The 26215-nt window shown below is 37.9% G+C and overlaps 1 protein-coding gene across 2 annotated transcripts in view; it reads right to left on the bottom strand.

Annotated features, from left to right (window-relative positions):
* KCNH1 (potassium voltage-gated channel subfamily H member 1) overlaps positions 1-26215 on the bottom strand; it is a gene marked incomplete at its 5' end in the record, with an annotated part of 415199 nt that overhangs the window by 289854 nt on the left and 99130 nt on the right. The gene's annotated exons all lie outside the window — the stretch shown is intronic.

Below are 26215 nucleotides of genomic sequence, written 5' to 3'. Positions count from 1 at the left end.
CCTTCTTGCCTGGGTGAGGAACAGACGCCTAAGGGTGGCACACACAAAGAGGGGGGGCTAAAACCAAAGCTGAGCCCCAGGGGCGGCTGACTAAGGAAGAGGAATGGAAATCTTTCCTTGCAGCTGCATAAGCCATGGATTAAATACCCACGATCAGCTTGGTAAATCCTACATCTGTGGAATATCTGAAGATGTGAGTGTTCCCACAACTGAAAATGGTCTACGTTAGTAGCAGTGGACTTTGGGGGCAAGCACACGTGGGAGTTGGGCCAGGTCAGAGTCTCAGCTGCTCCCACACTGCCCACAGCAGGTCCAAGATCCACCTGGAGGCACAAGAGGGCCTGCTGGGGAGGTGGGGGTTGGTTGTGTCTCACTGTGGGAGCAAGAACACTGCAAGAGGAGGCCCCAGGAAAGATTCTTAGCACCGTTCTTTTTTTCTTTGTTTCACTTTGTTCAGTTGTTGCGGGTGTTGTTTTCATTATGTGTTATTTTATATATATATATATATATTAAAATTTTTAAATACATCTTTTTAAAATTTTTCTATTTTTACTTTGTTGTTGTTTTGTGGTTTTTTTCTTGTTTTTGTTCTTTGTCTTTTATTTTTTAATTTATTTAGTTTTAAATTTTTTGATGATTTTTATGTGGCTGTTTATGTTTTCTTTTCTTTTTAGTTTGCTTTCTGTTTTGATTTATTTATCATTTTTTCTTTTTGTTAGTTTAGTCCTTATTGATTGTTCTCATTTTTGAGTTCTATTGTTTGTTTGTTCTCTTGTTTTGTTTTGTTTTGTTTTTCTTCTCTGTCTGCTCCTTTGTTTCTCTTAGTTTGGTTTTGCTTTTGTTGTTATCATTTGTCTTGGATCTGGTGTATCTGTTTGTTTTCTTTCTTCTTTTTTATTTTCTGTGTGTGTTGTGTTGTTGTTGCTGGTGGTTTGTTTTTGTTTTTGCTATTTGTCTTGGGGTTTGTTTGTTTTCTTTTCTTTCTTTTTTTCTTTCTTTTTTCTCTATACAAGCTGCGCAGCTTGTGGGTTCTTTGTTCCCTGGCCAGGGGTCAGGCCTGAGCCTCCAGGGTGGGAGTACTGAGCTCAGGACGCTGGCCCACCAGAGAATTCCCAGGCCCAGGGAATACTAATTGGTGTTCATGTTCCCAAAAGTATCCATATCAACACCAAGACCCAGGCCCACACAACTGCCTGCAGGCTCCAGTGCTAGACACCTCACATTAAACAACCAGAAAGACAGGAACACAGCCCAAGGCTGTGTTCAGCAGACAGGCTGCCTAAAGTCAAACTAAGCCCAGAGACACCCCAAAAACACCACCTGATGTGGCCCCGTTCATCAGAGGGAAAAGACTCACCTCCACCCACCAGAGTGTGCAGGCATCAATCCCTCCCACCAGGAAGCCTACACAAGCCCCTGAACCAACCTCACCTACCAGGGGGCAGACAACTGAAGCAAGAGGAACTACTACTCTGCAGCCTCTGGAAAGGAGACCATAAACACAGTAAATTAGACAAACTGAAAAGTCAGAGAAATATGTTGCAGATGAAGGAGTAAGGTAAAAACCCACAAGACCAAATAAATGAAGAGGAAATAGGCAATCTACCTGAAAAAGAATTCAGAGTAATGATAGTAAAGATGATCCAAGATCTCAGAAACAGAATGGAGGCACAAGTCAAGAAGACACAAGAAATGTTTCACAAGGACCTACAAGAACTAAAGAACAATCAGTGATGAACAAATGAACTGAAAAACACACCAGAAGGAATCAATAGCAGAATAACTGAGGCAGAAAATGGATAAGTGAGCTGGAATATAGGATAGTGGAAATAACTTTCATGGAGCAGAATAAAGAAAGAATGGAGAGAAATGAGGACAGTCTCAGAGACCTCTGGGACAACATTAAATGCACCAATATTCGAATTATAGGGGTCCCAGAAGAAGAAGAGAAAATGTCTGAGAAAATATTTGAAGAGATTATAGTTGAAAACTTCCCTGACTTAGAAAAGGAAATAGTCAAGTGCAGAAAGCACAGAGAGTCCCATACAGGATAAACCCAAGGAGAAACATGCTGAGACACATATTAATCAAACTATCAAAAATTAAATACAAAGAAAAAATATTAAAAGCAGCAAGGGAAAAGCAACAAATCACATACAAAGGAATCCCCGTAAGGTTATCAGCTGAACTTTCAGCAGAAACTCTACAGGACAGAAGGGAGTGGCAGGATATATTTTAAATGATGAAAGGGAAAAAACTACAACCAAGATTACTCTACCCAGCAAGGATCTCATTCAGATTTGACAGAGAAATCAAAAGCTTTACAGACAAGCAAAAGATAAGAGAACCCAGCACCACCAAACCAGCTTTACAGCAAAGGCTAAAGGAACTTCTCTAGGCGGGAAACACAAGATAAGCAAAAGACTTACAAAAACAAACCCAAAACAATTAAGAAAATGGTAATAAGAACATACATATCAATAACTATCTTAAATGTAAATGGATTAAATGACCCAACCAAAAGACACAGACTGGTTAAATAGATACAAAAAAAGACCTATATATATGCTGTCTACAAGACACCTACTTCAGACCTAGGGACACATACAACTGAAAGTGAGGGGATGGAAAAAGATATTCTTTGCAAATGGAAATCAAAGGAAAGCTGGAGTAGCAATGCTCATATCAGACAAAACAGACTTTAAAATAAAGACTGTTACAGGAAACAAGGAAGGACACTATATAATGATAAAGGGATCAATCCAAGAAGATATAACAATTGTAAATATTTATCCACCCAACATAGGAGCAACTCAATATATAAGGCAAATGCTAAAGATGTAAAAGGGGAAATCGACAGTAACACAATAGTGGGGTACTTTCACACTTCACTTACACCAATGGATAGGTCATCCAGACAGAAAATTATTAAGGAAATGCAAGCCTTAAAAGACACATTAGACAAGATAGCCTTAATTGACATTTATAGGACACTGCATCAGAAAGCAAAAGAATACACCTGTTTCTCAAGTGCACATGGAACATTCTTCAGGATAGATCACATCTTGGTTCACAAATCAAGCCTTGGTAAATTTAAGAAAATTGAAATCATATCAGTCATCTTTTCCAACCACAACGCTATGAGATTATAAATCAATTACAGGAAAAAAACTGTAAAAAAAAGAAACACATGGAGGCTAAACAACATGCTATTAGATAACCAAGAGATCACTGAAGAAATAAAAAAATATCTAGAAACAAATGACGATTAAAACACGACAACCCAAAACCTATGGGATGCAGCGGAAGCAGTTCTAAGAGGGAAGTTTATAGCAGTACAATACTATCTCAAGAAGTAAGAAAAATCTCAAATGAACAACTTAACCTTACACCTAAAGCAACTAGAGAAAGAATAACGAACAAAACCCAAAGTTAGCCAAAGTAAAATCATAAAGATCAGAGCAGAAATAAATGAAATAGTAGTGAAGAAAACAATAGCAAAGATCAATGAAACTAGAAGCTGTTTCTTTGAAAAGATAAACAAAATTGATAAACCATTAGCCAGACTCATCAAGAAAAAAAGGGAGAGGACATAATAAAATTAGAAATGAAAAAGGAGGTTAAGGTTACAGTTGACACCACAGAAATACAAAGGATCATAAGAGACTACTACAAGTAAATATGTACCAAACATGGACAACCTGGAAGAAATGGACAAATCCTTAGAAAAGTACAACTTTCCAAGACTGAACCCGGAAGAAATAGAAAATACAAACAGACCAATCACAAGTAATGAAATTGAAATGGTGATTTAAAATCTTCCAGCAAAAAGTCCAGGGCCAGACAGCTTCACAATCAAATTCTACCAAACATTTAAAGAAGAGTTAACACCTATCCTTCTCAAACTCTTCCAAAAAATTACAGAGGGAGGAATACTCCCAAACTCATTCTATGAGGCCACCATCACCCTGATACCAAAAGATATTACAAAAAAAGAAAATTACAGGCCAATATCACTGATACATAGACACAAAAATCCTCAGCAAAATACTAGCAAACGGAATCCAACAACACATTAAAAGGACTGTATACCTCAAGTTGAATTTATCCCAGGGAGGTAAGGATTCTTCAATATACACAAATCAATCAATGTGATACACCATATTAACAAATTGAAGAATAAAAACCACATGATCATCTCAATAGTTGCAGAAAAAGCTTTTGACAAAATTTGACACCAATTTATGATAAAAACTCTCCAAAAAGTGGGCATAGAGGGAACCTACCTCAACATAATAAAGGCCATATATGACAAACTGACAGCAAACATCATTCTCAATGGTGAAAAACTGAAAGCATTTCCTCTAAGATCAAGACAACAGTATCCACTCTCACCAGTATTATTCAACATAGTTTTGGAAGTCCTAGCCACAGCAATCAGAGAAGAAAAAGAAATCAGAGGAATCCATATTGGAAAAGAAGAAGTAAAACTGTCACTGTTTGCAGAGGACATGAACCTATACATAGAAAATCCTAAAGATGCTACCAGAAAATTACTAGAGCTAATCAATGAATTCAGTAAAGTTGCAGGATACGAAATTAATACAAAGAAATCTCTTGCATTCCTATACATTACCAACAAAAGATCAGAAAGAGAAATTAAGGAAACAATCCCATTTACCATTACAACAAAAAGAATAAAATACCTAGGAATAAACCTACCTAAGGAGGCAAAACACCATTATACAGAAACCTATAAGATACTGATGAAAGAAATCAAAGATAACACAAACAGATGGAGAGATATACCATGATCTTGGATTGGAAGAATCAACATTGTGAAAATGACTATACTACCCAAAGCAATCTACAGATTCAGTGCAATCCGTATCAAATTACCAATGGCATTTTTCACAGAATTAGAACAAAAACATTGTACAATTTGTATGGAGACACAAAAGACCCCGAATAGCCAAAGCAATCTTGAGAAAGAAAAATGGAGCTGGAAGAATCAGGTTCCCTGACTTAAGGCTATACTACAAAGCTACAGTAATCAAGACAGTATGGTACTGGCACAAAAACAGAAATATAGATCAATGGAACAGGATAGAAAGCCCAGAGATAAACCCACACACTTATGGTCACCTAATCTATGACAAAGGAGGCAAGAATGTACAATGGAGAAAAGACAGTCTCTTCAATAAGTGGTGCTGGGAAAACTGGACAGCTACATGTAAAAGAATGAAATTGGAACACTCCCTAACACCATACACAAAAATAAACTCAAAATGGATTAGAGACCAAATGTAAGTCCAGAAACTATAAAACTCTTACAGGAAAACATAAGCAGAACACTCTTTGACATAAATCACAGCAAAATCTTTTTTGACCCACTCCCTACAGTAATGAAAAAAAAAACCAAAAATAAACAAATGGGACCTAATTAAACTTAAAAGCTTTTGCACAGTAAAGGAAACCATGAACAAGATGAAAAGACAACCCTCAGAATGAGAGAAAATATTTGCAAATGAAACAACTGACAAAGGATTAATCTCTAAAATATACAAACAGCCCATGCAGCTCAACATCAAAAAAACAAACAACCCAATCAAAAAATGGGTGGAAGACCTAAATAGACATTTCTCCAAAGAAGACATACAGATGGCCAACAAACACATTAAAAGATGCTCAACATCACTAATGACTAAAGAAATGCAAATCAAAGCTACAATAAGGTATCACCTCACACCAGTCAGAATGGCCATCATCAAAAAATCTACAAACAATAAATGCTGGAGAGGGTGTAGAGAAAAGGGAACCCTCTTGCACTGTTGGTGGGAATGTAAATTGATAGAGCCACTATGGAGAACAGTGTGGAGGTTCCTTAAAAAAATTAAAAACAGAACTACCATATGACCCAGCAATCCCACTACTGGGCATATACCCAGAGAAAACCATAATTCAAAACGACACATGCACCCCAATGTTCATTGCAGCACTATTTACAATAGCCAGGACATGGAAGCAACCTAAATGTCCATCAACAGAGGAATGGATAAAGAAGAAGTGGTACATATATGCAATGGACTATTACTCAGCCATAAAAATGAACAAAATTGGGTCATTTGCAGAGACCCTGATGGACCTAGAGACTGTCATACAGAGTGAAGTAAGTCAGAAAGAGAAAAACAATATCGTATTTTAATACATATATGTGGAATCCAGAAAAATGGTATAGATGATATTATTTGCAAAGCAGAAATAGAGACACAATTGTAGAGAACAAACATATGGAGACCAAGGAGGGAGGGGTGTAGGATGAATTGGGAGACTGGGATTGACAGATATACACTATTGATACTCCGTATAAAATAGATAACTAATGAGAACATGCTGTAAAGCACAGGGAACTCTATTCAGTGCTCTGTGGTGACCTAAATGGGAAGGAAATCCAAAAGAGAGGGGATATATGTATATGTGAAGCTGATTCACTTTGCTGTACAACAACTAACACAACATTGTAAGGCAACTATACTCCAATAAAAATTAATTTTAAAAAAGACCTCAATAGCATTGTCCTCTGGCCCTGATCAAGAACAGATAAATATTAATAACTAAAATAACAGTAAAACTAACATTCACTCAAAGATTTTAGTATACCAGGCACTGCTCTACTCACTTCACTTGGATTAACTCATTTAATCCTCACCTCAATCTCATGAGGTAGGTATAATCTTTATTGCAATACTTCAGATGAGAAACTGTGCACAAAGAAGTTAAATATAACTGCTCCAGGTCATATGGCTAGTAAAAGGCAGAAGCTGGATTCAAACCCAGACAGTCTGAATGATAGTCCTAATAAAAGCTCAGTGGAATTCCAATTCTGACCTATTTAGCAATTTAAACAATTAATATCTGGTGTTGGTGAGGTGTGGGAAAATTAGCACAAACCTTTGTCAACTTGTACAATCTTACTGATAGGTAAGCTGGTGGCATATATCAAAAGCCTTTAAAATGTGTATTCCCACTGTCCTAATAATTCTACTTTTAATAATTTTCCCAAAGAAATAATCAGGGGCTCTGGTAATAGTGGAATAAGAAATTTAGACAAACTCTCCCACTGAAAACAGCTACAAACCCTCGACAAACTTTTATTTTTAAAAGTCAGCTTGAATGCATCAGTAAGCTAGCAAGGCAGTGAAGAATTATGGAGGTAAATCCAAAAGATGATGGAAATGCAAAGAGTGAGTCCACCATTTGAAACGGTTTTCCCCTGGAGTAGTTGCCAGTTCTGTAGAGTCAGCTAAGAGGCTAAAGATCTGAGCATTGCTTTGGACAGCCTCTTGGATTTAAGAGAACAAAAGTAAAAGTCTGGAGGCTACCAAAGAAAAGGGCCCTGGTAATACTGCTTTGGGATGGAACCACAGTGGCTATTCTTCAGAACAAAGTAAGCCAGAGAAAGTTTTGAAATACAGCTTCAAATCGCCTCAATACTTGGATTTATATTCAAGCGAGTCTGGATGCTAGTGGTCTTACAGTTACCTGCAAGAAGCAAATTTTAATATTCTCTGGAGGAAAATAATACCTTCCTAGGACCCGCAATATTTTACAATTTTTCACATAGAATGTCCACTACACAGTCAAAACTAACCAGGCACAGGAAGAGATGAAACAATATGTAAGAAAATTAAGAGAAACAATAGAATACAACAGGACAAAACCCACATAGACTCCAGATTATAGAGTTATTGAATACAGAAACATTAAGATAATTATCCTTAATGTATTTAACAAGGTAAAAGGCAAGATCAAGAATTTCAGCAGAAAACTAAAAACTATAAAATAAGGTAATGGCAATTCTAACATTAAAAAATACAATAACCAAAATTAAGAATGCAATAGAAGGTTTTAAAAGTAATTAGGCAAGGCTAAAGAGTGAATTAGGAAACTGGGAAATAAATCAGAAAAAAATATGCAGAATAAAACATGGAAAGACAAAACGTTAGAAAATACATAAGCAAGTAGAAGAGATGGGGATTCAGTGAGAGGGGTTAACATATGTGTGCTGGGAATTCCAGAGCAGAGGAAAGAGAAACTAGAAATAAAGTTATAAAGAGGTAGTGACGGAAAATTCCTTAAAATTGATCAAAAAGAAAAAAGAAAAAAACGCTCAATCCATAATAGGGATAAGCCAAGTTTGGCCAGTTGCCTCTTTTGTTATGGTCTGTGAGTTAAGAATGGTTTTTACATTTTTAAAGGGTCATAAAAGAAGAAGAGAAGGAGGAGAGACCATATGTGGCCCACACAGCCTAAAATTTGTATCTGTTTCTTTACAGAAAATGTTTGTGACGTCTGAGCCACAGATTCAAGAATCCCTATGAACCCCATATGCTCCTCTAAATCCACTCTCATGCTCAGTAGCCCAGGTTGTCATGAGAAGGAGATTGGAGGGAGAAGAAAGGAAAGTGAGATTGGGGTATTTATTCCCCCAGCTGTCTCCTAGGTCACATAGGTTGCTTGCATCCCTTGACCAAAAGTGACAGTTCCTGTAAGGTGGCTTTCTCCATATTGTCTATTTGTTTCCAGCTTTTAGTAAAAGTTCCTCTTACTCCTTCATACCTGGGGTGGTAAAGACTCCGAACTCTAATCTTAATCCAGCCTCCTGTTATTACTAGCTCCTGGTCTACACTATTTCCCACTGTTTTGCTATATGTTGTCCAATGCCTTTGTCAATCACCCCTTCATTAATTATCTCTTACCCACAAGGTCCCCAACAGATGCTGGCCATACCTAGGTATATCATAATAAAACTGCTAGAAGAAGAAGGAAAAGGGGGTGGGGAGAAGGAAAGGGAAAAGGAGAAGGAGAAGAAGAAGGGGAGAAGAAGAAAAAAAGAAAACAAAAAGAAAGTATCTTAAAAGCAACCACATGAAAAAAGACAGAATTCCTACAATGAAACAACAATTAGCCCAAGAGCTGAATTCTAAAAAAATAATAGAAGTCAAATGATTATGGAAAAATATATCCAAATAACCAAAAGAAAGTAATTTCCAATCTAGAATTCAATATCCAATGCAAACATCTTTCAAGAATTAAAGCAACATAAAGATATTTTCAGACAAACAAAGCTCAAGAAAATTCGTCATCAGCAGACTAAATTAAATACTAAAGGGTATTCTCTGGCTAAAAGGAAAAAATTTACCAGATGGAAGCTAGGAGATGGTGGAAGCGATAAGGAACAATACAAGGGATAACAGATATAAATGAGTACTGGCTGCATAAAACAACAGTGAAAATACATATAGAATATATATACACTTAACAACAGCTCATAAGTTAAAAAGATGGTAAAAGAATCTAAAGTGTTTTAAAATCCTTGCAACATCTGGGAAGAGGCATAAATATTAATTTATCGTAAGTAGAAAAATCATGTTGTATTTTTCAGGGTACCCATTAAAAGAATAGTTAAAGAAAATAAAAGATTAATAGAGGGTTGGAATAACACAAAATTATCAATCCCAAATGAAGGTAATAAATGAGATGAAAAAAGAAACAAAGAAAGATGGGACAAAAAAGCAAAATAAGACAGAATATATAAACCAAAATATCACATTAATTAAAGGCAATTAATTAAATCCTTCAAATTAAAGGCAAATGCACCAGACTGGATTAAAAGTAAGCTGCTTAGAAGATATATGTCTGAAAATAAAAATATAGCAGGGTTTCTGTTAAACAAAGGAAAAAAAATACCATGTAAACATTAAAAACAACTGAAAAAGCTGGTATAACTCTATTAATATTGCACAAAGTAGACTTCAAAGAAAAATTATTATTAGACATACACATTTCATAATGTCAAAAGGCTCAAAGCACCAGAAATATTTTTTAAAATTCCAAATTTTTAAAACAAAGTTGTTCATTTGAAAATATTTAATAATAAAGCTAATAACCTCTGGCAATACTAATTATCCAATATCAGGAATTAACCAATTATCCAATTAACCAAAAGCAGGAATCAAGAATGAAAAAAGAGACATCACTACACGTACTATAGACATTAAAAGATAAAAGGATATTATTTATGAACAACTGTACGCTAATAACTTTTGCAAATTGAAACTTATTAGAAAATTTTCTAGAAAAATATAGTTTATAAAACTGACTCCAGAAGTAACAGAAAATTTGAATGGGTCTTTGATTATTAAATCTATAATTGAAAAACTGCTCTAAAAAAGAAATCCAGGCCCAGATTGCCTCATTGGTAAATTCTACCAAATATTTCAGAAAGAAATAAAACCAATGTTAAAATTCATTACAGGGCTTCCCTGGTGGTGCAGTGTTTGAGAGTCCACCTGCCGATGCAGGGGACACGGGTTCGTGCCCCAGTCTGGGAAGATCCCACATGCCGCAGAGCGGCTAGGCCCGTAAGCCATGGCTGCTGAGCCTGCTTGTCCAGAGCCTGTGCTCCACAATGGGAGAGGCCACAACAGTGAGGCCCACATGCCGCAAAAAGAAAAAAAAAAAAAATTCATTACAAAACTACATTAATTTACACAATATTGGTGCAGGAATATATAGACAAATCAATAGAAAAGAACTGAGGTCAGAAAAAGTTCCATGCCTATATAGATGCTTGATATGCTAAAGACTGGACTACAGACAAATGAAGAAAGAATAGTATTTTCAAATGAATGGTCCTAGGTCAACCAAATATCCATATCCATATGGAGATCAAGAATGAACTTGATCTCTATCTTACACCATCCATAATAATCAGTTCCAAGTGGATTGCAGTTCTAATTTTGAATGGAAAACAATAAAACTTTTGGAATAAGAAAATATCTTCATGAACTTGGGAGTATGAACTTTAAACAAGCCACAAAGGCACATAAAAAGATTGATAAATTTTTCTAATAAAATTAAGAACTTCTGCTCATGAAAAGACACCAGTAAGAGAGGAAACAGGAAAGCCATACAGTGGGGGAAAATATTTACAGCACATAAACTGCACATATCCAGACTATATAAAGAACTTCTACAAATCATTTTTGTTGAAAGAAAATCTATTACATATGGAAAAAGAGACACACAGGCACTTCACAAAAGAGGATAACCCAAAATGAAAACACCCAACTAAAATTTATAAAAAGATGCTAGGGGACTTCCCTGGTGGTGCAGTGGTTGAGAATCTGCCTGCCAATGCAGGGGACACAGGTTCGAGCCCTGGTCTGGGAAGATCCCACATGCTGCGGAGCAACTGGGCCCGTGAGCCACAACTACTGAGCCTGCGCGTCTGGAGCCTGTGCTTCGCAACAAGAGAGGCCGTGATAGAGAGGGGCCCACGCACCGCGATGAAGAGTGGCCCCCACTTGCCACAACTAGAGAAAGCCCTCGCACAGAAACGAAGACCCAACACAGCCATAAATAAATAAATAATAAAATAAAATAAAAAGATGCTAAACCTTTTCAGGCATTAGGAAAATACAAATCAAAACTACAATGAGAAACCACTACAAGCTCACTAGATTAACTAGAAGTAAACAAACTGAAAAGCAAGAAAGCAAAATAGTGGAATTCTCAAACATTATAACCACTTAGTACAACCACTTTGGACAACAACTGTTTGGCAGTATTTACTAACAATACATATAATACCTGTGACCCAACAATTCCACTCTTTCCAATAGAAATGCATGTACTAGAGTGTGAATAAGAATATTCATCAAATGAAAACATAAATAACCTAAATGAATGTCAACAGTACATTATATTGATGAACCGAAGTATATTCTATTCATACAATCGATTACATGCAACAATGACAATGAACTAACTATTGATACACTCAAAACACGCCTGACTCTCCCAACAGTAGTACTAAACAAAATACATAAGACAACATAAAAGAATACATTATTGTCTTATTTCATTTCTGTAAAGTTCAGAAATAGGCAAGAGTAAATTAGAGTTAAAATAGTGGCTACCTTGGGGTGGTGGGGAGAAAGAAGTGATTAGGGTATATGAGGGATGTCTGAGGTATTGGTAATGATCTATTTCTTGACCTTGATGATGGCCACATAGATGCCTACTTTGTAAGAATTCATCAAGAAGCATATTTCTACTTTGAGTACTTTCCTATGTATGTTGTACTGCACAATAAAAAAAGAATAAGAAAATGAATAGTCAGGAATGTGATACAGATTTATTTACAAAGATATTCTCTGTGGCTTGTTTATTATGATTAAAAAAGTAAAAAAAAAAAGGAAGAGGGATTACCTAGATGTCAAACACTAATTAAATTATGATATGTCCATACAACAGACTATCATTTAATTATTTAAATTCATGATGTAAAAGAATATTTAATGTCATAGAAAGATAAAACCTATTGTTTAGAAAATAAAATGAGTTACAACTCATTACACACAGTTTAATTCCATTTTAATAAAATATATGTAAACATATATATGCATATATTCCAAGAAAAAAAAAGACTTGAAACAATATATACCAAAATGTTAACAATGAGAGAAAATTATAGGTGATCTTTATTTCTTCATCTATATTTTCTAAATTTTTACAGGTAACATGTAGAAAAATTGAAATAAAAAAATTCTTTTTCTGAAAATTGTCCAGAGACTTTCAAATCTAGCTAATAGTCTGGCTTCCCATGGAAGCACATCCTTGAAACAGAATATTTCTCCTCTGAAGCCTGAAGCACTCTTTCTTATAAGCTAACATATGTGGACTCCAGAGTTAAACATCACAGTATAACATAGGAAGAAATCATAAGCTGTCTGTGCAGCTCCACCTGAGACCACCAGTGTTCTCATCAATTAGAGCCAGATCATGGACTTCCTATTGCTTTTTACAGTTTCACTTAAGTTAAGAAAGTTACTAATAAGTGACTAGTCCAGCTAATTTTTCTCCAGCTAATTTTTCACTAACATTTGTCTTACTTCACAAATAGAGACCAAACCAAAAAAAAAAAAAAAACAAAAAAAACTCCTGTTTCTTTCAGCCCCACATGCAATGCCTTGTGCTTAGTTTTTCCCACTTTCATGTGGTCCTTTTCCTTTCCCCACCATCAGAGTTCCGCTCCTCTTCCAATCTCTTCCCAAATAGTACCCCCCCACACCCTAGGAAGCCTTCTGCAATCCACATAACCCAAATCTGCTCAGAAGTTCTCTCAGCACGTAGGAGTCCAGTAGGGCCTTTCAGCAGGTCATTCCTCCTGTGCTACAACTTCATCTTCCAGCGGCTTCTATAACTTTCAATATTCTCACTTCCTACCTCTCTGAATACTTTCCTCTGCCTGTATTTAAGTGTATGAGGAAGCAGAAAAACTAGTAAAGAACATCTGTTTTTTATAAAAGGAATCAAATGCCACCTCTCACCCATTAGGATGTCTACTCACATCTGTTAAGATGGCTATATACAGAAAATAACAATTGTTGGCAAGGATGAGAATAAATTGGAACCCTTATGTATTGGTGGTGGGAATGTAAAATGGTGCAGCCTCTGTGGAAAACGGTACAGCAGTTTCCCAAAAAATTAAACATAGAAGTACCATATGATTCAGCAATTCTACTTCTGGGTATATAGCAAAAGAACTGAAAGCAGGGAATTTAGTAGATATTTGTACCCCCACGTTCACAGTAACATTATTCAAAATAGCCAAAAAGGGAAAGCAACCCAAGTTCCATTGACAGATGAATGCATTAAAATGTGGTATATCTGTACAATGAAATATTATTCAGCCATTAAAAAGGAAATTCTGACACATGCTATGACATGGATTAAACTTGGAGACATTAAGTGAAAAAAGCCAATCACAAAGAGACAGCTTCTGCATGATTCCAATATGAGGTACCTAGAGTAGTCAAACTCACAGAGACAGAAAGAAGAATGGTGGTTACCAGAGGCTAGGGGGAGGGGGAATAGGGAGTTATTGTTTAATAGGTACAGAGTTTCAATGCTGCAAGGTGCAAAGAGTTCTGTGGATGAATGGTAGTGAAGGTAGCACAACAATGTGAATGGACTAATGCTACTGAACTGTACACTTAAAAATGGTAAAAATGGTGAATTTTTTTTTTTTTTTTTTTTTTTTTTTGCTGTACGCGGGCCTCTCACTGTTGTGGCCTCTCCCGTTGCGGAGCACAGGCTCCGGACACACAGGCTCCGCGGCCATGGCTCGCAGGCCCAGCCGCTCCGCGGCATGTGGGATCTTCCGGGATCGGGGCACGAACCCGTGTCCCCTGCATCGGCAGGCGGACTCTCAACCACTGCGCCACCAGGGAAGCCCCGTGAATTTTATTTTGTGTATATTTTACCACAATTAATTTTTTTTGGTCATGGTTGCACAACTCTGTGAATATACTGAAAACCACTGAATTGTACACTTTAAAGGTTCAATTCTATGGTATATGAATTATATCTCAACTTGTTACAAAAGGAAAAAACGAATCAAATAGGAATTCTAGAATTGAAAACTATGTTTGACATTAAGAACTATTTGGATGGGTTTAACAGCAGACTGGTCAAAACAGAAGATAGAATTCATGAATTAGAAAATAAGTCAACAAAAATTAGTCAGCTCAAATCAACAGACAGAAAAAAGAATAAAGAACAGAACAGAACATAAGAGATATGTAGAATATAGTCAAACAATCCTAAAATTGATATAATTGGAGTCCTAAAAGGAAAGAAGAGAGAGAATAGAGCAGAAGTATTATACGAAGTTAGAAGAGCTAAGATTTTTCCAAAAATTATAACAGTCATCAATCCACAAATTCATGAAGCTCAGCAAATATGAAGCAAGATAAATACAAAAAAAAAAAGAAAGAAGGAAAGAAAAAACAGCCCACCTATGAACTTAATAGTCAAAATGTTGAAAACAAAAACTAAAGAGAAATTTTTAAAAGAAGCCTCAGGGAGGAAAAAATTTACATTCAGGAGAATAATAATAGAATGGCATCTGAATTCTCATCAGAAGCAATAACATATTTAAACTGCTCAAAGTTAAAAATAAAAAGTAAACCTTTTATGTTTAATAATTTTATGCCCAGGAAAAATATGGCAGAATAAAGATATTTCAAATAAATGATTAAAAAGTTCATCACCAAAAGAAGTGCACTATGGAAAAAAACTGGGAGATCTTTAGGCTGAAAGAAAAATCATCCCAGAAGTAAACATGAAATAAGGGAAGAGTAAAAAAAAAATGCATGAATACAAATACAAAAGATAATGACAATTTAAAGTAATAATGATAACAAAGACTTGTAGGTTTATAACAAAAATAACACAAAGGGCAAGAAGGAGGTGAAATAAAATTAAACTGTTTTAAAGATCTTATGTTGTTTGAAAAGTGGTAAAAGTACTAATTTAAATAGCTCTTAATATGTGTTGAAGGCAACTGTAATCTCTACAGTAAGCACAAAAAGAACAATACAAAAAGATACAACTAAAAAACTGAGAGGGGACTTCCCTGGTGGCACAGTGATTAAGAATCTGCCTGCTAATGCAGGGGACATGGCTTCGATCCCTGGTCCGGGAAGATACCACATGCCACACAGCAACTAAGCCCGTGCACCACAACTACTGAGCCTGCACTCTAGAGCCTGCATGCTGCAACTACTGAGCCTGTGTGCTGCAACTACTGAAGCCCACGTGCCTAGAGCCCATGCTTTGCAACTAGAGAAGCCACCACAATGAGAAGCCCATGCACCACAACGAAGACTAGCCCCTGCTCGCCGCAACTAGAGAAAGCTCGAGTGCAGCAACAAAGACCAACGCAGCCAAAAATAAATTAAAAAAAATTTTTTAAGTCTTTAAGGGCTTCCCTGGTGGTGCAGTGGTTAAGAATCCGCCTGCCAATGCAGGGGACACGGGTTCAATCCCTGGTCCAGGAGGATCCCACATGCCATGGAGCAACTAGGCCTGTGCGCCACAACTGCTGAGCCTGTGCTCTAGGGCCCACGGGCCACAAACTACTGAAGCTCACACACCTAGAGTTTGTGCTCCACAGGAGAGGCCACCGCAATAAGAAGCCTGCACATTGCAATGAAGAGTAGCCCCCACTCGCTGCAACTAGAGAAAGCCTGCATGCAGCAACGAAGACCCAACACAGCCAAAATATAATTAATTAATTAATTAATATATATATATAAAAGAATTGTACATGCACATTTAAAAAAAAGTCTTTAAAAAATACTGAAAGAAAATCAAATGGAATAATAAACAAATACTTGGTTAATCCAAAGAAGGTAGAAAAGGAGGAATAAAGGAACCTAAAAACAGGTATGAGAAATAGAAAACAAATAGCAAGATGGTAAGCTAAAACCCAATGATAGCAACACTTATGATAAAAAATAAGCAGACTAAATATTCCAACTATCAATATAAAGCAAATATTGATGGACCAGATTTTCAAAAAATAAAAAGACCCAATCCTTTGCTATTTATTTACAAAAAAGATTCTTTAAGAATAAGGACACAAGAAACTTAAAGGAAAGGGATGGAAAAAGGCATGCAATGTAAATACTACCTAAAAAAAAGTTGATGTCTATATTAATATCAAACATAAATGCATTATAATGCATTTTAAAATGCATTATAATAAAAATGCATAATGCATATAATGCATTATTAAATAAAAATGGGAATATTTCATAATAACAAGAGGACCCATTCACAGGAAGACACAACAATCCTACATATGTATGCATATAGCAGCATAGCTCTAAAAATATATGAAGCAAAAATCAATAGAACTGAGAGGAGAAATAAACAATTTCACAATCACAGTTGAAGATTTTACAAACCTCTCTCCGTAAGTGACAGAACAAGCAGAGAAAAGTTAGTAATAATATAGACAATTTTTAAAACTAGTTATCTACTTGACCTAATTAGCATATAAAGAATACAACACTCAACAGTTGTATACATATACACATTTTTATAAATTCATATAAAATATTTACCAAAATAGACCAGATACTGAGCCATAAAGAAAGTCTTAACAAAATTCAAAGAATTAAAATCATATATTTTCTTACCACTAAGGAATTAATCTAGAAGTCAATAATAAAATGATAACTAGAAAATTATCAAATATTTAGAAATTAGGCAACACACTTTTAAATAAAAGAAATCACAGTGGAAATAAGAAAGTATATTGAACTTAAATAATAGGATTATAACATTAAAATTTCTGGGATGCCTTTAAAAAGTCTTTAGAGGATAAAATAGCTTTAAATTCATATATTAAATCTTTGCTTGAATGAGCAAAGATTTCATCCCAGTAAGCTAGGAGGAAAAATAAACTAAATCCAAACAAAATGTACAAAAAAGGAAAATAAGAATGAGAACAAAAATCAATGAAACAGAAAACAGACAATTAGTTAAGTTGGTTCTTTTAAAAGATTAATAAAATTGACAAAACACTACCACAACTGACCAAAATGAACTGACCAAATGAGATAAGATTCAAATGACCAATGAAGAATAAATGGAGAAAATCACTGTAGATCCAACAAACATTTAAAAAAGAATAATTGTATATTATATATAACTTCTTGCCAAAAAAATTGGCACACTAGATAAAATGGTTAAGTCTTCAACAATGCAAAACCAGCACAAGAAAAGAAAAAAAAAGGAACATCTGAATAGTCCTATATCTGCTAAAGAAATTGAAATCATAATTTAAAATCTTCCCACAAAGAAAATTTCAGAGCCCCACAGCTTCACTGATAAATTATTTAAGGAATAAATACTACCAATGTTACAAAAATTCTTTCAGAGATAGTGGAAGAGGGTACACGCCCCTGTGTATCATCCCTGACAAGGACATCACAAAGAAAAAAAATGAAAGGCCAATATCTCTCATGAATATAGATATAAAATTGCTAAATATTAGAAAATCATATACAATTATATAAAAGAAGACAATCTCTCATGACCAAGTAGGAGTTATTCCAGGAATGCATGGCTAATACAACATTCAAAAGTCAATCAACATAACTCACCACATGAACAAAAGTAAGGAGAAAAAAACATACCATTTCAATAAATGCATAAAAGGTATTTGGTAAAATTTAAAACCTGTTAATGATAAAAATTCTCATAAAACTAGGAATATACGAGACCTTTCTTAACCTAATAAGGAGTATTTGCTAAGTAAAAACAATTAGTCAACAAAATACTTAATGGTGAAATACTGAACATATTCTCCTGAAGACAAGGATGTCTATTATCTCCACTTCCATTCATTTCATTGGAGATCCTAGCCAGCACTAATTCAAGAAAAAGAAATAAAAGGTATAGATTTTGGAAAATAAATAAATAAAATAGTTTTTATTCACAAAGACATAATTGTGTATATAAAAATCCAAAAGAACCTACAAAATATTCACATTAATAAGCAAATTTGGCAACTTTGCTGCAAAGTTGGTAAATAAAATGGTTTATACTGACAATAAACAATTAAAAACAAAAAGTTTTTAAATCCCACTGACAAAGCACCAAAAACATCAGGTATCTAGGAATAACTAACAACAACAATAAAAAAAAAAAGTGTGTAAGACCTTGACACTGAAAACTTCAAGATATTGCTAAGAGAAATTAAAGAAGACCTAAACATATGGCTGGTCAATGGTCATGAACTGGAAAACTCAATATTAAGATTTTCATTCTCTCCAAATTGGTTTTTAGATTCAATATAATCCCACTCAAAATCTGTACAGGCCTTTTACTTCTTTTTATTTTTATTTTTTGGTTTGGGTGGAAATTGACTCTAAGTTTTAATGTATGTACCAAGATCCTAGAATAGACATAGCAGTCTTGAAGAAAAAGAACAAAGGCAGTAACTGATTAATATTTACTATTATGCTATGCCAATTAACACAGTGTAGTACTGATGTTAAGAATAGACAAATAGGGCTCCCCTGGTGGCGCAGTGGTTGAGAGTCTGCCTGCTGATGCAGGGGACACGGGTTCGTGCCCCGGTCCGGGAAGATCCCACATGCTGTGGAGTGGCTGGGCCTGTGAGCCATGGCCACTGAGCCTGCGCGCCTGAAGCCTGTGCTATGCAATGGGAGAGGCCACAGCAGTAAGAGGCCAGCGTACCGCAAAAAAAAAAAAAAAAAAAGAATAGACAAATAAACCAGTGGAACATCATAGGGTCCAAAAATAACCCTAAACATGCACAATCACTTGATTTATGACCAAGGCTCAGTGCCGTAGTGGAGGTATCAGCCTGATTGCAGGAGGATCAACAGAACAAGAGGAGGGGAAGTGGAGACACTCGTCATTTCCCTCTCATTCATACCACCGTTGTCTGGGTGCACTTCCAAAAATCAAAATCAATCATAAGATCATCTAATGAAAACCCTCGATGGTTTCTTTTTGCCCACATGACAAAATGTAAACTCCTTGGCAAGACCCTGGGATTCTATATCACTGGATCTTGCCTCCTACTCTCAACTTTCTGCTGTCCCCCAATGCTGACTCTCTGCTTTGGATGTAATGAATGCCTTGCTAGTCCCCAAGAGCGCTTCCCTCTGCACACGATCTCTCCTCTTACAAGACTTCCCTCCTTACTCCTTACCAGACTAACCCCAGTCATCTCCTCCCAGGAAGCCTTCCTAGATTCTCTCGATAGGCTAAATGCTCCTCAATAGTAAGACATAACACCCTAAGCTGACTCCTCTCACATCCTCTATTGGTGTTTATCATCAGTGGTCCCCACTAGACTGGGAGAAAATTGAAGAGTTGCATCTCGATCCCCTACCACCTAAGTCAATAAGTTTTCTTTAAAAAAGGAACACCCTAAACAAGATTCCAAGAAAAGTTGGTGGAGAATTAAGAGTAGAACTTGGGTTGGCCAAAAAGGAGCCTGGGAGAAAACAGACAATGTGAGAGCAGAGGGGAATCAGGCACATCAGCTGAGTCTATTTTGCTCCAAAGTGCAATGCTTTTGGAGCATCATTAAGGTTTTACATTTTTTTTTAAATTCTGGAATCACAGTCTCATAGTAAATCACTGTTTCCAGGAAGCCACCCAGGATCAACTTCCTCCTATTAAAAATGCCCCCCAGGGCTTCCCTCGTGGCGCAGTGGTTGAGAGTCTGCTTGCCGATACAGGGGACACAGGTTTGTGCCCCGGTCCGGGAAGATCCCACATGCCGTGGAGCGGCTGGGCCCGTGAGCCACGGCCGCTGAGCCTGTGCATCTGGAGCCTGTGCTCTGCAACGGGAGAGGCCACAACAGTGAGAGGCCCACGTACCGCAAAAAAAAAAAAAAAAAAAAAAAAATGCCCCCCAGCCACTTCCCTGGTCCCCCCACACACACCTAGGGTGATCTTGATTCCGGTGACTGTGTAGGGTACAGTGCCTACAGCCTGCTCTTCTGTTTGAAGCCTCTGCTTGAACAAGAGGCATGGAACCTCCACAATCCTTGACACAATCGTTGAGCTCACAGCTCCTGTAAGCTCAAGTCAGGAAGAAGACGGATTTTTTAAAATTAAACCAAGAGGAAAACTTCTATGCCGGCTTGCCCTCACAGGTGAGAGGGGAGAGATGACAATATTGCCAGCATGGGGACAGTAGTGACACTGCTAACATCACTGAAGTCAGACCTCAGCCACCGGGCACTGCTGACAAGTCCCAATCATCAGAAGAGAAACACACCCAAGAACAACACTTCCTCCCACGAATGAGACACTTAGATGAAAAAATACAGGGAGTCTGGTTTTGTTCTCTTTTTGCCAAAATAAATGTATGGTAGAAATACTCAGCACAAACAGAAAAGATAGAAATGCCAAGGAAAACAGTATGAAATGTGAGGATACTATAATACAATTTCGCTTTTCTGTCTGTTGTATTACTAGACATAATAACTTGAGTTAAACGTTTTCGGTTTTTACCCAGGAGATACCACAGGCTGCTGAGATGGGCTGGTCGGCATGCCAGTGTCTCAGCTCCTCCCCACTCTCCAAGTCCAAGGGATCACGGAAGGAGGAAATCCCAGGACCAGACCTGTGCTGATCAAGCTTAAATACCCAATGCTATCAGCAATGGGGTTTTTTACTTTCTATTACGAACCAATAAACACACTATGGTACATACATACAATGGAATATTATTCAAAAATAAAAAGAAATATGCTATCTGATAGCCCCCAAAATATACAGAAGAACCTTAAGTACTTGTTTCTAAGTGAAAGAAGCCAATCTGAAAAGGTTACATACTATATGAGTCCAACATTATGACATTCTGGAAAAGGCAAAATGATGGAGACAGTAAATAGATCAGTAGTTGCCAAGAGTTAGCGGGGAGGGAGGGATGAATAGGTGGAGCACAGAGGATCTTTAGGGTGGTGAAACTACTCTGTGTGATACGTAACGGTAGACACATGTCATTATCCATTTGTCAAAAACCCATAGAATGTATACTGCAAAGAGTGACCCCTAATGGAAACTATAGACTTTAGCTGATAATAATGCAACAATATTGCCATAATAAGCATACGGCCCTCCCGCAAGATGTTGATAATAGGGAAACTGCGGGTGGCAAAGGTGGTCTTTCTACTCTATTCTCTATAAACCTAAAACTGCTCTGAAAAATAGTCTATTAATAAAAATAACTGCTATGACAAGACACGGGGACTGCCTGTATTGCTGGAAATCCAGGAAAGAAAAGTCCTGGTCATCTCATGACTTTCAGCTGGACAGCAGAGGTGTCACCTGTGTGAGAACTCAAACGGTATCCATCTACCTAAATAGAAACCACAGGTAAGGACTGAAAACTACAAATCAATAGGATGAGCAAGGTACATGGGTCCAATTTGCTTTCAGCATCAGTGATGAGGAAATCATAGGTAATAGTGATCCTAGAAGAACCCAGAGGTGTGCCCATCTGCCAAGGAAAGAGAAGCAGGGTGGGCAACCAGCTCGTGGAGTCACTTCCGACCCCATGATCACTGTCCGGCCCTACACACATGCACCAGCGACCTCAGCTTAGGGTCACCCAGGTTGACCGCCCAAACCTCTCACCCCTCAGCTGCGGAGGTCGGCGGTGAGGGGGAGGCGCTGTGTGGAAGGGGCCAGGCCAGGGAAGGATTCAGAGAGAGGGACTTGAGGAATGAAACACACAGCTTGGCTCACTCTGTCTCCAAGTTTCTGATGAGGCAGCATGACTGGCAGGGTAAAGCACAGATCTAGCAGTCAGGAGACCAGAGTCCAGTTTCAACTCCCTGGACAACCTGGTCCTTTCCCCTAATCTGCAAAGCAGGGATAATACTTGCCCTAGAGCCACTGAAGGTTACACCTGAAATGGACCATCCTACAGGTGAGGTAAGCAAAGTCCAAGGAGATGAAATGACTTCCGTAAGTTTGCACAGCTGGGTGGCGGTCACACCTAGCTGACAAACCGCCTTCCTCCCAGTTCAGTGGGGTTTTTTTTTACCACCACAGATCTAAAACAGAGATAATCTGTGCAACAAAGAATATGGTCAATAATATTTTAATAACTTTGTATGGGGACAGATGGTTACTAGACTTAGCATGGTGAACGTTCTGTAATGTTTGCAAATGTCAAGTCACTATGGAATATACCTGAAACTAACATGATATTGTACATCAACCACATTTCAATAATAAAAAAGATAATCTGTGTGAAAGTATTTTGGAAAGTTAGATGCACTAGATAAAGGGAAGCTGCTGATCTTTCCATCAGCACATCTAGTCCTGTTCTGCTCTGGCTGAGCATCTTCTGTGTGCTCTTGACAAGTGTCAGCTGTGACCACCACTAGCCAGTGGTGTTGCTGTCTGAGGTTACAGAGTCAGGGAAAGAAGGAAGCTCTTGGCCCCAAGGCACCCGAATTGTGACCCGGGAGGTGGCACAGATGGCTCCATTCTCCTCTTTGCACTTCCATACTCCAATGGCCATAAACAATAAGGTCTCCTTAGGAGAGGGAATATGTTTTGTGACTAATAATTCCATACTTAATGCATGAAGCATACCAGGCCAATAATCCGCTAAGTGCTTGAAAGAGACTCATTTGACTTTTGCTTCGGCTCACCCCTTCCTAGCTTTCGTTCACTCCAGTTTCAGATCTTTTGTCCTCTCACCAGCTTAACTAATATGCAAACATTTTCACGAACTGCCTCCAAAACAGATGATTACCAACAGACTGGAGAATGACGAAAATGTAGGCCATCTACATAAGTGAACTAAGCTGGCCAAACAGGATCATCTGTGTGGCTTAAATCATGGAGATGGGCTACATTCACAAGGCTGAATTCACAATTGTTGGCTTTCGCAATCTAACCTAATTTCTTGACCCGAGGATTGGGAGGGTCCAATCCTTTCACTCTAAGAGCCTCCACCCCAACACCCATGCCCACACCCTAAACCCCCACACACACAGATGGCCAAGCCCCCGCTGCTCATTCCCCTCTTCCCTGGTGGTCTCCACTGTGACACAATTCCATTGGCATAATTAGGAAGACACCAGAGAGAGGGCAGCTCCATGTAATTTTTATGAGAAATGAGTCAATAATTTCCTATTTCTCCCCACACTCTCTTAGAGGAAGGGCCTAGAGCCAAGGGAGCTGCAATATTAGATGAGCAACCTCACAGCAGAGTGTGGATAAGAAGACAGCACATGGTGGATGTAGACAACAGATAGGTGCCCTTCACAGTCTCCCCAACCTCCTCGTAGCCCCACCAGCCCTTCATGCCCACTGATTTAATGGTGCCTTTTAACAAAAAGGCCTGTACCTGGAAAATGGTGCTGGGTCTGTCCCTTGGTGAGTATCTTAACCTGCCCATCTCATCACCAACCCAGCTGCCTTGGGGAGAATGCAGCTGCCCACCTCCCCGTACCTAATACCCAACCTCCCAATCACGACAACCAAGCTAATAGGTGAGCCACACACATCAGGAGCTTCTTGGTCAGTTTTGACTCAACAGTATCCTTCAGTGTTTTGTCCCTCTTTTATCAAATCTGTCACTATTAGAACAGAGAAGAGTCAGAAGGTGACTCATTACTGTGACCATATGATTTGCTACACCATCTTGAGTGAGTCATATCCCCTGGGTTATTTGTGAGTTAAGAGGGTTAAACTACATGATAGTTCAACTGGGCTCCGATCTCCAATAGGTCTACTCATCATAACCTGCTAAATGTCTCCATCCTCCCCCACTTTCCTCCAACTCCCACAAAAGGTAGGAGGTCAGGAGGCTGGGCCTCTCATTTTTATAGTCAGTCTGGAGGTGAGACTAACACAAAAGAGATTTTAGAACTCACCAGATTTTGCAGCTGGCAGGGAACTCAAAATCCACCACCCAAATGCCACGCCTTCAGGCAGGTAAGGTAGTATCATCCCTAAGATGTAGCTAGGAAAACTGTAACCCGGAAAGGCTAAATGACATGCACAAGGTTCCCAGCTGTCTTAAGAGGTGAGAACAAGAGGACCAGCAGCCAAATCTTCAGTTTCCCCGTGTTTCCCCAACTCCACCGCAGTTGTCATGGAAAGGCATTACTTCAGGTGTGAGCCAAAGCTTTAAAAGGAGCTACTAAATATAAAAACAAGACTTTACAGAAGCAAATCATAGCTAGAATCCCTTAATATTCATATTATTATTTATCATCAAGAAATGGTAGTAAGAGCTTTGATGATAAACCCTTTGCCAACTAGAAAGCTACAGAGAAATTATGATTTTCCTACCTACAATCTATTTCATGAATCTGGAAATCAGAAACCATGTCAGGGTATTCACAGTTAATGGCAAAGGAATTCCAGCCCAACATACACAGAGCCTGAGAAGAAGCTCTCTGCTCTGCTAACCTACAAGGTAGTCTTGACACATTCACATATGTGTTTACAGCTCTGCCAGTGTTTAATAAGAAACTGTGGAAGCTGAAGAACTGTTCTATTTATCTGCAAAATTTTAATGCCATTGCTATAAATAGCAAATGGTTTATTTTAAAAACTCAATCAGTTTTTTTAAAGTTAAATTTCATTTCCCATATGTGTATAAGAAGCTCTTTTAGGTTGAAATCATCAGTTGAATTATCTAAGCCAAAATGATCATATTTTCCTCACTAACTAACATAAAAATTTCTAGAAATGTGCTCACAGTGAAAAATATCATTCCCAACATGTACTAAAATTCACATTTAAGAATCCCAACATTCACTTTAGGGACGATTTTTCTCTTGTAAGTGATCAGTCTCGACTCATTTAATCTCCCTAAAAAATCCACACAAGCCACTCAGAGAATTATTACTCGGGATTTTAAAGTCTATTAAAACACACCACACAGATGAAAGCAGGGGTTGTTCTGAGTCTGGAGCACCTGAACATCAGCTCCTCTTCACTGGAGAGAAAAGTAGTAGGTAGTTGGATCCTCACAGAGGAAGGGGCTGGAGTCCTTGCCCACCACTGGTACTGATCTGAAGGCAGAGAGGCATCATTATGCCACCAGCAAGACATCTAGTCACTGGCAGGTCTTGTTATCCTGGCAGGAAGCTGGCTGTTCCCTCCAACTATCTCAAGGCTGAGTCCCACTAGCCATTTAGCCCTGAGAGTGTATCTTGCCTCAACTCAGCCTCCCAATGGCTTCCTGATGACCCACCCAGTTAGCAGTCCAGCTGGACGGAGACCTCTGGGACCCTCTGTAATCTGAGGCAATGAGGGCCACTGTTATCTGAGGTTGAAGACTTACCAGGTGTACTGCCATCTAAAGTGTCAACTGAAGAGTAGGAAAAAGGAAGAACAATTTCCATAGAACACTTAAACTAGATTAAGAACCTGACATTTTCCTTTGCCATGACATTACATCCTTGCTTTTTCAAAGAAGAAAATCACTTTAACCAGCCCAGTGGCCCCTTCCTGCTGCAATATGTCCTAGGAACCCATTCAGTGACTGCTTAAGCATGTCTTGATTCCAGCACATTTACAGAGCATTTATCTTCTTTTAATTCCTTCCATGGCCTGTAGGACTAACAACCCACAGCAGGGTAATCCAGTAGCAGTATTCTTCTTAGCCACAAGAGCCAGGCTTAACCACAGACTGACTTCCTCATCAAATTTAGGCAATGGAGAGCATGGACAATTGAATGCCATTGGTCACCTCCAAAACTCATTTCAGCAAAGAAACAACTCATTCTTTCCCAACATTAATCAAAAAAAAAAAAAAGAAAGAAAGAAA

This window comes from Mesoplodon mirus (genome assembly GCF_964341445.2).
Source record: "Mesoplodon mirus genome assembly, chromosome: 3".
Lineage (NCBI taxonomy): Eukaryota > Metazoa > Chordata > Mammalia > Artiodactyla > Ziphiidae > Mesoplodon > Mesoplodon mirus.
The sequence above is the reverse complement of the archived record's forward strand: the minus strand, read 5'-3'. Positions and strand labels throughout refer to the sequence as shown.